We start from the raw sequence: 13,146 nt of genomic DNA, 5'->3' as shown, positions 1-13,146 counted from the left end.
ACGAATAAGGGAGGAAAATGGAAGTGTAGAAAGGAGCAGGGAAGAGAAGAAAATGCAACTACTACCGAGTGGAGCAGAGCCCCCACTTCCAGCAGCAGGTGAGAGGAGCTGCTGCCAGCACACCTGTATTCCCTGACTGCTGTGAACAGCAGAGGAAGTTCAGCAGGCAGTAAATCTGCCTGGCTTAAATCCGAGCTCTCCACACACACATTTATATCTTTTCCCATAGTATCAGGCTTACAAACATTTACTGCTGGCTTAGTAGAGATAACAACTCAAAAAAGTTTAGGGTTTGATACGCTCTCACCCAGAAATGGTCCCATGAGTATGTTCAGTGCAAGCAGTAAGTTACTTTCGTTTTCCAAAGTTCTGTGTAACTACAGATATGCTATTTTCCCCCTCCCAGATTTCACATTTTTCCAATAATAGGAGATGCTGTTTCTACCCCCTCCATCCAAGAAAGAAAATACAGTGAAAGCGCTCTGCAACTCCCCTTGTTTGTTATATTTAGATACCTACAGGTGCTCAGGCAGCTGTCCATGGACAGCAAGACTGGGCTGGATCGCTGTTTGGGGGACATTCTCAGGGAGCACAGGGACCACACATACACGGGACAGCTGCCAGGGGCTCGACAACACTTCCACAAAACTGCCACACACTCCTCTTTTTGATCATTTTTTTTCCCAACCAAAAGCTTAAATAAAACAGTGGGAGGAGGCTGAGACTACTTGTGAGTGAAAGCTGCTTGTGTAAGATCATGGAACCACAGAACGGTTTAGATGGGAAGGGATCTTAAATCCCACCCAGTGCCACCCCCTGCCATGGGCAGGGACACCTTCCACCAGCCCAGGTGGTTCCAAGCCCCGTCCAACCTGGCCTTGGACACTCCCAGGGATCCAGGGGCAGCCACAGCTTCTCTGCCCAACCTGTGCCAGGGCCTCAACACCCACAAACTGGGGAGGAATTTCTCCCCAATATCCCACGTACCCGTGCCATGGGCAGGGACACCTTCCACCAGCGCAGGGTGCTCCAAGCCCCGTCCAGCCTGGCCTGGACACCCCCGGGCTGAGGCAGGCGGAGCGGGGCAGGGGCAGCGTTAGATCCGCGCTCACAGAGGCACCCGGGCTGGGGCAGGCAGTGTCCCCGGCCCGCAGGGAGCAGAGCAGCGTTCGATCGGCGCTCACAGTCAGGCACCCGGGCTGGGGCAGGCAGTGTCCCCGGCCCGCAGGGAGCAGAGCAGCGTTAGATCCGCGCTCACACAGGCACCCCAGGGCTCCCCCGCCCCCGCGTGTCCGGGCCAGCCCCGCTCCCTCCATCGCCCCGCGCCGCCCCCCGGCTCCGAAGGCCGCTCGGAGATGCCCCGAGAGTCACTCACCCGGAGCCCGCGGTGCGGTGCGGGCGGCAGCACGAGTGAGGAGCGCGGCTCTGTGCCGCCCGCCCTCCGCCGGCAGCAGCCAGCCCGGCTCCCCCGAGCTCCGCCTCGAACACCGCGGGCACCTCCCCGCCCTGCCCGGCCCTGCCCTGCCCTGCCCGCGGCCGCCGGTGCGGCCTGGCCCGCGCGGAGGGGCCCGGCGCGGCCTCCTCATCCCCGGCCTGGCGTGGCGGGGTCCCCGCCCGGGGCCGCCCCTCCCCGGGGCTGCGCGGGCGGCCCCGCCGGAGGCCTCGGGCCCACGCGTGGGGCCCGGCGCTGCCATCCGCGCCGCTCCTCGTGGTCCGCAGCTGCCTGGGTGCCACTTAAAGGCCGTAAACAACTGCAGGGGTTGGATTTCACGGGTTTTGCAAAGTCAGGGATATTCAGGCCACTGGTGATGGGAGCCGTGTTTATCCCCGGCACATAAGTGCTCTTAAAAGGGAGTAAGATCTCAAGTGGCAGCTGGAATTTTTGTATGTTCAGGCTTGGAAGCCCTCAGCTGCAGAGAAAGAATGGAAAATGAAAGGAAAAAGACCAGAAAATGATTAATTGGTGTATGAGGTTATGGGTTTGGGGTGTGGTGTTTTGTTTGGGGTTTTGTTTGTTTTGTTTGGGGATTTGTTTCTTTGTTTTTTGTTTGTTTGCTTTTCTTTTTGAGAGATCGTGAGAAAGGAAGAAGAATTGGGGGGGAAAAAAGGATTTGAATGCAGTTTGTGGTGAATAATTGCAGCAGGATCCAACACACACATGGTTCTGCAAGTGAATGCCTACCCTTGTATGTGTTCTAACAAGTTCTGGGTGTGAATGCCTTCCCCATGTATGTGTCCTAATGTGGCACAAAATGTTATCATTTCATGCATTTCTAACAAATATTCAAAACTTGATCATAACTTTGTTAGAACTGGGAAAATCCTCTGCCCTCCCACCCCTCAAGGGTGTTGTCTACCCACATGTGGCTGTGCTGTCAGTTTTAATTTATGGTCATTTCTTATTGACTCCAAACAAAGCGGTGTAAGAGCACAAAATGTGTCTACATTCAGTGTCCAAGGGGTCGTTTTCTGCACCCAGCACTGCTGTGTCTCATCATGAGAGATGAGGACGTTATACTACTCCACTCATAAAGGGAAATCGAGGAGTTAGTGAAAACTTTGTAGGGATCACATTTCCCAAGCAATCTCACTTTCCAGGGTAGGTTGTCCACATGTTCAAGTGCTGCTTCCAATGAACAGGGATGGGCTGTTCTCACTCCATTAGGCTTCTGTTCAACTACTGCTGTCTTTTTGCCTTAGTTAGTTTTCACCTCTATTTTTATCTAAGTTACTCATTGGCAAAGATTGGGCTTCATAAGTTTGCAAAGTGAAAGATTTTTACAAGGTTAAGAAAAAAAAAAAAAAAGAGAGAGAGAGATGCCTGAAAATACCGCAAAATTCATCCCTCTTGACTCTGCTTTTTATTTAATGCCTAGATGAAAATATTACCTCCTGAGTCTCCGTGTGTGTGGCTGAGTCCCCGGGACACCTGCCAAGACACGGATTTTAGATGCCCGAAATCATGTGCTCAGCAGGTGTAAATTGTGTGCAGGGAGAGTTCACCTTTTGTCCTGAACCCCAGAGGCAGTTTCTCTTCATTAGCAAGGGAAGATGGGGAAGAAGATTATCCTCGTTTCCTGACTGCATGCCAAAGTTATGTATCATAAGGAGAAAATCTGTTCCTACATTCACAAGTATGTTTGCTCCTAATCTGTCTTCAGGAAAGCGTCTTTGTGAGGAGCAAGGGGTGCCGGTGATCGCAGGAGAGCCGAGACGGAGGGACGGGAACAGACGCAGAATTTCTCTGCCGAGACTTTTTCCAGCGGGTTGCACGGTAGGTCCTCCCGTTGGAAAATAAAAGTACTTAGTCATGGCTGTGATTAAACATTGAGCTTGTTGCCATCTCGGGCTGCGGGTGTCAGGTGTCAGTAGGAGTACAACCCTGTGGCTTCCCGTGGGATGCTCAGTTTGCCAGTGAACCAGGAAGTGTTGCTGGTGTCCAAACGTTTCCCCTACATGCAACAGATAAATCCATCCACTGTGTGTCTGAGAACGAGCAAGGGGCTTATTTTTCTATTAAAACTGCAGAATGTGTTATCATCATAATCGTGTCTGGTTGTTTGCTGTTCCATCAAGATCCCACATCAGGGCTGAGCCACAGAAACAAGCGCAAAAATCGCAGTTTTAAAAGAATAAGGTCACGGGGTGCGTTCTGTGTGGCAGAACAAGCACCATCATTAACTGGCCTCTCCCTGCAATGGCAGCACAGGCAGGGAACGGAAGGGAGGGATGTGGAGTATCCCTGTTTTTCTGGGGCAAACAGCCGAGCTAGGTCTGGTAGAAAACATGAATTTCCTTGGTAAAGAAAAGAAAGACAATATCTTTTAGAAAGCAGGGCTGCTTGGACTAGTCGAGAGTAGCTATTTCATGTTTAGATGTTTAAAGATCTTGGTTGTGGCAGTAAATATGTATTAAAATTAATTAAATTTATTTCCTCTACACATGCCAGAATGAGAGATTACATTCAGCAAACGCACTGCAAAAGGCTCTTTGGAATTTGTGCTGTATTATGTTTTATTCTGAGACAATGACAGACCAAAACCAGTCCTGGTGAGTATACACATCTACTGTTTATCCAGGTATTTTCTCCATTGAATTGATTAGGAAAACTTTAGAAAACCAGTTCAAAGATGTACAATCCCTTTGAAAACCCCAGCCTGATATCCTGATATATTATCAGTGCATAATGAATAAAGAGGGGATTTGAATCGCCTGATCTCTTCTAGTACCCATTTCCCTGGCATTGCCTGTCTGATGGTGTTCCTTTGGGACCATTTGGATGGGATCTGGAATGAACATTTTCAGGGTGTCCACGGGATTATAAGGAACTTGCACAGATTTCCAGCAACATCATCAATGGTTGTGTTGGGGGAAGTTATTTTAAATAACCATGTATATCACTGTCAATTTGGTTTTGGTGACCTTTAGTGATCCAGAACTGTTCCATTGGGAAAAAAGGGATATTGGAAAATCCCTATGTTTCCCCTGGCTGGTATCTGAAACAATCAGCATTCCTGGCTGTAAATGGCTCCTCTCAGTGTCCAAAGCCCGCAGATGGGACATCTCACCCCGTCTTCCTTTAGCACCGTTTTTGACCACTCCAGCCATCCTGCAGCTCCCCTGGAATTTCACATCATACCTTTTCATCTACAGAAACATTTTTCCCTGCAGATTTAAATAATTAATTGGGACGTGCCTAGTGGGTCTTGAGCTAAACTTCAGGGAGGCAGCAGATACGTGTGACCAAGTGACCTTTTGCTGTCCTGCTCGTCCCTGCGCTCGTGCTGTGCTCAAAGGGACGCTGTCAAAATTGCTAGGCCTTAAAACTTTAACCCGCTCTGACAAGTTGTTCTACATTATAAGTCTTCCCTAAAAGATTACCACGATTGTTTTGTTTGTTTTGTTCCAACAATCTTTGCTGAAGGCTCCACAATACGGCTTCATTTGTCCTTTTGGGTAGGTGGATATTTTTAAATGCCCGGCTTATTCCGTGACCTGTTAAAATCGAGTTGATGTGCGTGTGCTCCACTCAGCGGAGAACTCGCCGGAGATGGAGCAATTCCTCTGCACTCTGGAAGAAGAGACAAGAGCATGCTCTGGAAGCCTTTATGAGGAGGCTTTTAGGAGCCATTTTGAAAAGCCAGTTGTTATCCTGCGGTGTTTTGGAAGTCTGGACTGGACCTCCCAGGTGATATTAGGTATGTGTTAGTGAAACGTGGATTGGTTCTTACAAAGAGGTTTGCTATATTTCAGGGCACTTGGAATTACTCCCTAGGCATGATTTCTGAGATCTCCACTTACAGAATCACAAGATCACTGAGGTTGGAAAAGCCCTCCCAGCCCATGGATCCCCCTGTGCCCCATCCCCACCTTGTCCCCAGCCCAGAGCACTGAGTGCCACGGCCAGGCCTGCCTTGGACACCTCCAGGGCTGGGCACTCCAAACCTCCCTGGGCAGCCCTGCCAGTGCCTGACCACCCTTTCCAGGAGAAATTCCTGCTGATGTCCAACCTGTGCTCCCCTGGCACAGCTGAGGCCGTTCCCTCTCCTCCTGTCCCTGTTACCTGGGAGCAGAGCCCGACCCCCCTCGGCTCCCCCCTCCTGTCAGGGATTGCAGAGCCAGAAGGTCCCCCCTGAGCCTCCTTTTCTCCAGGCTGAGCCCTCCCAGCTCCCTCAGCTGCTCTCTGTAGGACTTACATGATTTAATACAGCTCCAGGTGAGGTGGATCAGAGCCAACAGGTACAGCTGTACCATCACACTTTCCCTTTTTTATATGCAGGACAAGGGCTGACACAACACCCATTTTATGCCAGGAGGCTGCACGGCCTCAGTCCCGCCGCGTGACACGGGAACACGTGTCCGTGCCAGCAGGGAGGGAATGAGCCATGTGCACTGGCCACACCCCAGGTAAGCCACACCTGCACAGTTAAGCTTGATTTGAGCTGTTTTACCGCTGCCTATCAACCTTGTTCCTATCGCAGCTGCAGCAGCTGAATGTAGGGTGTGTGAGGCTGCACGTGCCCTGCAGGTGCCCTGGAGCTGCAGCATCCTCCTTGGAGCTACACGCTGGAGCACCTCCAGGTGCTGTTGGTGGCACAGGAAGCACAGGAAGACACAGTGTTGAGGCTCAGCCAGAAGCATCAACATGGGGATTCTTAATCAACTGAACTGATCCTATGAATTTTTCAGCAGTTCTGAGGCTCTGGACCACCCTCTCTAATACTGCAGGTCTCAGTTCTCTCCTCTGCGCATCACTCTCCTACTCACAGTGAGTTTTAAGGGAAGCCAAGTGCAAGCCTGGGTCATGCAGCTTGGGAAAGGGTTTCCAGAGCATGTTCTAGAGTGACATTTGGTCCCCAGGGAGGCCTGTGAGTTGCCAAACTCCTCCTGGTTGACAGAGTTCCCTGCACTACGTCAGCCAACACCCCCAGATGTTCTGAGCAGATGCAAAACATGCTCTAATGGACATGAGGAACTGTTCTCTGAGTTAGTTACTAACTGCAAGTGCAAGGACGGGTTTCACTTCTGCTCTGGGAACAAGTGGGACTTGCCAATAGTGCAAAGTGTGTCACTGTGGTGACCCTCTGTGCAGTAATTCTCTAAGGAGTGGCAGTTCCATGGAAACATCGTGTTCTGCTGTGCCCTGACCTGCCCCAGAGAGCTGAGGGGCTGGCTCAGTGGTGGCCTTGGCAGCGCTGTGAGTGAACCTTTGGACTGGATGATCTCAGAGGGCTTTTCCAGCCTAAACCATGCTGTGATTCCATGACTCTCTGAGGACACGCAGCTGTTTCCCACGTGGCTGTGCACAGATGTTGCCAGGTGTCCCCTGCCAGCTGGACCCTGGCAGAGCCTCTGCTCACCAGGAATGAGAGGAAGTGACAGAATAAAAGTAGGGGCAAACCAGTTGGTCAGTGATTTCCGTTCACCTCCTCTTGGCTAACTGCCAGACACAGTAAATAGGGAATTAGGGGCTTCTCAATAGGAATATTTTTTTGTGGAGGTGCGTGGGGATTTCTGGTCCTGGGCTTGTCTGGGAACACATTTTTTCCATGCTGACTGTTGAAGTCATGAGCAATAACCTAAATTACAGTTTTTACTTGAAGTTTTTACGATGTCACCTTCTGGCAGAGGAAGTTAAGAAGGAAAGGGAACTATGACGTGTGGTTACGTTGTGGTGTTCATGTGTGTCAGACAGGAGATTGGAACAGCACCTGTAGTGCCAGATTGCTGTTGGCTGAAGAAGAAAACATCCTCCCTTTCCAGAGGTGGTTGGAGGTGGGTGTTCCTCCTTCCTGGGCTGTGTCCTCAGGCACAGCTCTTCTCTTTGTACGTAAGTCTTAATGTTCCCTTGACGTGAAACACTGGGTGCTGCTGTTCCTTGAACTCTTTGGCTCGTGTGTGACCATTGGTGGGAGCGTGTCCCGGGCAAACTGAGCGTCAGGAGTGAGCATCGTTTATTTTGGGACACGTGGCACCACATCACAGCGTGAGCAGTGCCACTCTGCTGCTGTCCCATCCCCACACACGGGTACAGCGTGCTGGAGTGGCTCCACATCACCTGGAAAACCATGGACACTGTGATTCCCTCATTGGTACATCAGCTGAGCCTCTGAGCCCTTAACCAGCAGCCTCCTCTGGCAAAGTCCTTCCAGTACAGAAAACAAACAAAGCACACACTTGTGACATGGCCTGGACGCTTTAAATGTAAAGAAAGATCGTAGAATCACTTAGGTTGGGAAAGACCTTTAATATCAAGTCCAGCTGCATTGCTAGGTGTAAGGATTTTTGGAAGCCTCCACCTGAAATCTCCCTGAGTTACTCAAGGAATAACATTAGTTATTAAATTAAATCCCTCCCCCTGAGTTACTCAAGGAATAACATTAGTTTACCCCCGAGAAGATAGAAACAGAATGCTTAGTGGGGAAAAAAAAAAAAAAAAAAAAGTTTTCAAAGAATGTACTGAGAAAAAAACTTTTCAAAGAATATACTGAGAAAAAAAAGTTTTCAAAGAATGTACTGAGAAAAAAAGTTTTCAAAGAATGTACTGAGAAAAAAACAGTTTTCAAAGAATGTGGTGAGAGAAAAGGTTTTCTAACAATATGCTACGTGGAAAAAGTTTTCAAACAATATGCTGAGAAATTATATAATAAATTAAAAACGATTACTGAAATCTCATGTCTTTGAGGGGTGAACAAGAGTAGACTCTGTGGAGCATATGATGGGGACATTATACACTTTTTCAAGAGGGGGAGTGTAATCCTTTAGAGGAAAAAAATGTATAACCGGCTAAATGACTAAGGCCGTTTTTCCCCGGGGAATGACGGCTCCGAAGCGCTGCCTGGGGCCGCGGGGGGGCTGAAAAAATGGGTGGAAAACGTGCGGAAAAGGTGAAAAGCGCGGGGTGAGCTGGTTGAGCCAGGGGCGGGGGAAGCTCTCAGAGCGCGCATTGGTGGTTCAGTGGTAGAATTCTCGCCTGCCACGCGGGAGGCCCGGGTTCGATTCCCGGCCAATGCAACTCGACTTTTTGTTTTGATTTTTCTTTTTTTTTATTTTTCGGGGGAGGAGGAGCGGTCGCGGTTTTTTTGGGGGGGCCGCGGAGCTTTCGTGTTTTGCTTCCCGCCCGGGGGAGCCCCCGCGGGCGACCTCTCCGCGCGGGGATGACGGGAAAAATCCTAATTATAAAAAAAAAAAAAAAGAATAAAGAAGGAAAAAGAAGCGCCTGGAGATGCCGGGGATTGAACCCGGGACCTCACACATGCGAAGCGCGCGCTCTACCACTGAGCTACATCCCCGGCCGTGGGGGCCTCACCGCCCGCCACCGCCATGTCCGTCCCCGGGCCCGGTTCCCCCGCCGTTCCCGCCCTCCTCGTCCCCACACGACTCCCTCTGCCGGGAAAGGGAGCGGGGATTCACCCCCGGGAATAGCGGTGCCCCCCGGGAATAGGGATTCCCACCGCTGTGTGCGGGGAAAGCTCCGGGCCTGGGGGCAGCCCGGGCTGGCCGAACCCCGCTCGGGTACCCCAAGGGTTTAGAGCCCTGATACTGAAGGGAAAAGGAGCCCAAACAGGCTCTTTCCGGAGCATGTTCCCACAAAAACAAACAAACAAACAAACAAAAACCCCTGCTTCCATGAGCTTTAGCAGAAGCTGCCTGGTCCTGCTCTCTATGTTCAGGTTTATTTTCAGAACCATCTCCATCTCCTTGGTCCTGCCGGTCTCCCTCAGTGTGCTCCTGAGTTATCCCACACAGTCACGGAATCATGGAATGGTTTGGGTGGAAAGGGACCTTAAAACTTATCCAGTTCCACCCCTGCCATGGGCAGGGACACCTTCCACCAGCCCAGGTTGCTCCAAGCCCTGTCCAGCCTGGCCTTGGACACTTCCAGGGATCCAGGGGCAGCCACAGCTTCTCTGCCCAACCTGTGCCAGGGCCTGCCCACCCTCCCAGCCAGCAATTCCTTCCCAATCTCCCATCCATCCCTGCCCTCTGGCAGTGGGAAGCCATTCCCTGTGTCCTGTCCCTCCATGCCTTGTCCCCAGTCCCTCTCCAGCTCTCCTGGAGCCCCTTTAGGCCTTGCAAGGGGCTCTCAGGTGTCCCTGGATCCTTCTCTTCTCCAGGGGAACCCCCCAGCTCTCCCAGCCTGGCTCCAGAGCAGAGGGATCCAGCCCTGGAGCATCTCTGTGACCTCCTCTGGACTCGCTTCAGCTATTGTGGGTAATTCCAGAGTGTTTAATTTACACTCTCACGAGAGCTGTACCGTCCCACAGAGCCGGGGCAGGGAGGACCCTTCCCCACCCAGCCGACCCTCAGTGTGCCCTATTTTGAAATCCATAACCTCAGTCACCCACATTTTTCCTTCCTCTCAGAAAACAGCATTTACAGCCTCACTTTTTTCCAAGCAGATTTTAAGCAGCTGCTGTCTAGGCGTTCCTGAGTCTGCTTTCCCCGATTACCACACAGGCTGTGGGGTTTGTGTGTAACCCCAGGCACGCAGCAGCCCTGGCTCCGCACCAGGCCTAGCCAAGGGCTCCGAGCAGGTTAATACCAGCCCTGCAATAAAAACAGAGCAATTTAAAACCTTCTCTTCGGGTTTTTCTCCCTTTGTTTACCTTCCTGTAGACTTCAGAATAGCCAAAAATGAATAATACAGGTATTACTATGCCGTTATGGATTTCTCATGTGATGGACAGTCACCCAATTGTGAAACTTCCCGCTCAGGAGGTGGGTCCAGGCAGAGCACATTCCAGCTGCTGAGAAGAGCAGCTCCGCATCCAAAGCCTGTCAGCAAGCATTTAATTACCATCCCTCTGGAAGCAATACAAGTGCTGCCTATATTAAAGTGAAACAAGGCTTCTATTCCAGCAAGGCCTAAATATCCTCTAGACCATCACCTGCCTAATACAGAATAAATTGAATTACTCAGGCTGGACACAACATGGAAATGCTTCAGGAGAAAATAAGATGCCTTAAAATGAGCTGTAGAGGAAAATAAAATGACCGTGGATGGCTGTAAATTACTCAGTGGAAGCCTGAGCCTACCAGAGCTGCATGTTCCTAAGGCAGGCGGGAGCAGAATGGGACCCTGTGGCCACTCCCGGCACATGAACATCTCCCAGTCCTTCCCACCATGGCTGGCCCAGCTGTCCGGAGCCAGCCCCTGCTTCCAGGAAACACTTTGTCATCTTGTCTCAATGCTGCTGGATGCAGGCACAAGCCCCACATTCAGCTGCCTCCAAGGACTACATTCACATCTTTGTGTTTGGGTTTCTGTGCTGACATCAGGGAAAAACAATGTCACTCTGTTATCTGGCAGCTCCTCCGCATTCCTTGGTGGGATTAACTCATTCCTGGTACCTCAGCCTTTGGGGAGGCCTCCCCTGGCCCTGGGGACCGACTTTCTTTAATCTACTCAAGTTTCTGCGTTTTTTCGTCAATCCTTGTCAGACACTCACGTAAACTCACTTGGTATTTCCCACAGCAACTTCTCTCCACCCTCACGGAGTTCTCTAGTCCTGCCTGGCAAGAGCTCCCTTCCAAAGCTCCCCGGACTGCATGGGAACAGGGATCACAGCGGGATTCTGAACAGACACATAGGCATGGCTGCGATCCTTCTGGTACATCTGCCTACCACTGCACTTGTTCCCAGGACTGAATGTTTGCACTCGAAATTCCTCCTTAAAACCAACACTCCCATTCAAAAGAATAGAGCAGCAAAGCCTGGGGGTGTAACACGAGCAGGTGAAGAGGATTGTGCTGTGGATCCAGCCCAGCCATAGGTGCTCCCTGCCTGTGCAGTGACAGACCTGCGGGTCTCTGCAGGTACATAAATACTAGATAAATACCACATAAACACTGCATAAATATGCCACTTACCAAACCGTTTAAAATCATTAATGTATTAGAAGAAAAAAAAAACAAAAAAACCAAAAAACCAACTAGGACAGAGTTGGGGTTTGCAGAGAAACAACAAAAATTGTAAATGTTACCTTTATTGGAATCACAGAATTGTTAAGGTTGGAAAAGACCTTGGAGATCATCAAGTCCAAATGTCAGCACAGCACCACCATGTTCTCCACTAAAAGATGTCCTCAAGTGTCATATCCACACATTTTTTGAAGCATAACTACTACTGGCATTAATCAGGGAATATAGTGCTCGGAATAAGCTTTAGGAAGCTCTGCACATAGAGTTTCACCAAGCTGGAATGAAGTTAACCATCTTAAGTCCTCCAAATACAAATGTCTTTTTCTCCTGGATTTCTACATCTTTGATTTTTATTGACTGAACTCCCTTGTTTGTTGTGGAGAAATTGAGGAACAAAGCAAGGAAGGCTTTCAGCAGTTCCCAGTCATGAAGGAGACCTGCAGAGCCAAGTGTTTGGCTGGGCTTTGGTGTGAGAACGAAAACATGCCAAAAATATAGGTTACAGATCAGCCCATAGTAAATAATTAGGAAAGTTAGAGGTAAAAAAGAGAGATAAAAAGGCAGAAAACATGATTAAAGTACTGAGCTGGGGGATTCATTAGGGTTGCAGACAGATAAGTAAATTAGAGCCCCGCAGAAATTATTTGACTGGCAAATTAATTACACAATATTACAGTGGCTTTCCCAGCCAAATTTAGCCCTCGGGAAGCAGGTAGGACTCTGCCTGACTTAATAAAAGGAGCCTCGACTGGTCTTCAGCTTAATCAGAGATGAAAATTAACATTTCGGGATTTGAGGCAAATAGGAGGTTTCTGGAAAGCTTGGAAGGACAGGCTCTGGCACTGTAACAATTACACAGGTTACACTGACCATAGGGCTGTGCAGGCAATGGGACACTCCTGCTTTTCCATAGGCCTTTAATTCACTGACCTGCTCAGGAAGCCAAGGCAGGAGGTGATTTGGAAACTCGCAGGGAACCTCATTAGGACAGATCCTTCAATGGGACACTTCAGATTTGTTTAGAGAAGACCTGATTAAAATATTGTACCCCAATCCTGCAAAAGTGCACTACTATTTTATTATTATTATCATTATTGTTATTATTATTACTATTATTATTGTTGTTGTTGTTGTCATTGTAGTGGTTTATGTTTTATATCTTAGGTCTTATGTTTTATTTTATTTTTATTATCATCATTATTTCCTAAAGTGTTGACTTATTCCCTGAACCTCATTCCCCATTTGCATCTCAGACTCTGCAGCCAGCAAGCAGAAACTTCACAGAAAAAGTATTATTTATTTTTCAGTTTGCTTGCTAAGTATCACATTTTTAAGGTAGAGATATTAGGAACTTGCTTTTGGAACAAATGTTGCTCTATTGTTCCTGGAAACACTTTGGAAATAGATATATATATATATCCCAACTGAAACATGTCACCTTCCCTGATAAGCAGCAGGTGACACTTTCATTATCCAGGCTGACCCACAGTATCATTTCAAGTATTAAGACCTCAGTAGCTTTACAAATATTAAAGAAGACCTTGGCTGGTCTGGGTGCCCTGGACATGGGAGTGGCTGTGGTGGCCACCCCGAGCTGGCAGCACTCGCCCACCCCGGCCCCCAGTAGCAATAAATACATTTCCATCTCATTACCAGTGTGTCAATAGGGGCCATTCCTGGAGGATTGTCTGCTGGAAGTGCGGGCTCATTTCATCAGGATCT

The 13,146-nt window shown here is 49.4% G+C and overlaps 1 protein-coding gene, 1 long non-coding RNA gene and 2 other non-coding genes across 4 annotated transcripts in view; 2 read left to right on the top strand and 2 right to left on the bottom strand.

The window, feature by feature from the left end:
• The window catches only part of UPP2 (uridine phosphorylase 2), a 293,492-nt gene extending 286,189 nt beyond the window's left edge, over positions 1-7,303 (bottom strand). The window contains exon 1 of the mRNA XM_050339704.1: positions 7,298-7,303. The gene's annotated coding sequence lies outside the window, so the exon portion shown is untranslated. The remainder of the gene's footprint in view (positions 1-7,297) is intronic.
• Positions 1,702-8,191, top strand: LOC126652686 (uncharacterized). Its single transcript, XR_007632024.1, has 5 exons — positions 1,702-3,274; positions 3,950-4,050; positions 4,961-5,198; positions 5,780-5,907; positions 5,982-8,191. It is a non-coding gene; the product is annotated as an uncharacterized LOC126652686 (long non-coding RNA).
• A 252-nt stretch (positions 8,192-8,443) lies between these two features.
• Positions 8,444-8,514, top strand: TRNAG-GCC (transfer RNA glycine (anticodon GCC)). The gene has a single exon. It is a non-coding gene; the product is annotated as a tRNA-Gly (tRNA).
• Positions 8,515-8,720: 206 nt separating this feature from the next.
• On the bottom strand, positions 8,721-8,792 carry TRNAA-CGC (transfer RNA alanine (anticodon CGC)). Its single transcript has one exon. It is a non-coding gene; the product is annotated as a tRNA-Ala (tRNA).
• Positions 8,793-13,146: the final 4,354 nt, after the last annotated feature.

Source organism: Myiozetetes cayanensis, unplaced genomic scaffold (assembly GCF_022539395.1).
Source record: "Myiozetetes cayanensis isolate MyiCay16 unplaced genomic scaffold, myiCay2020 scf9, whole genome shotgun sequence".
Lineage (NCBI taxonomy): Eukaryota > Metazoa > Chordata > Aves > Passeriformes > Tyrannidae > Myiozetetes > Myiozetetes cayanensis.
This window is presented reverse-complemented; position numbering and strand designations above follow the sequence as displayed.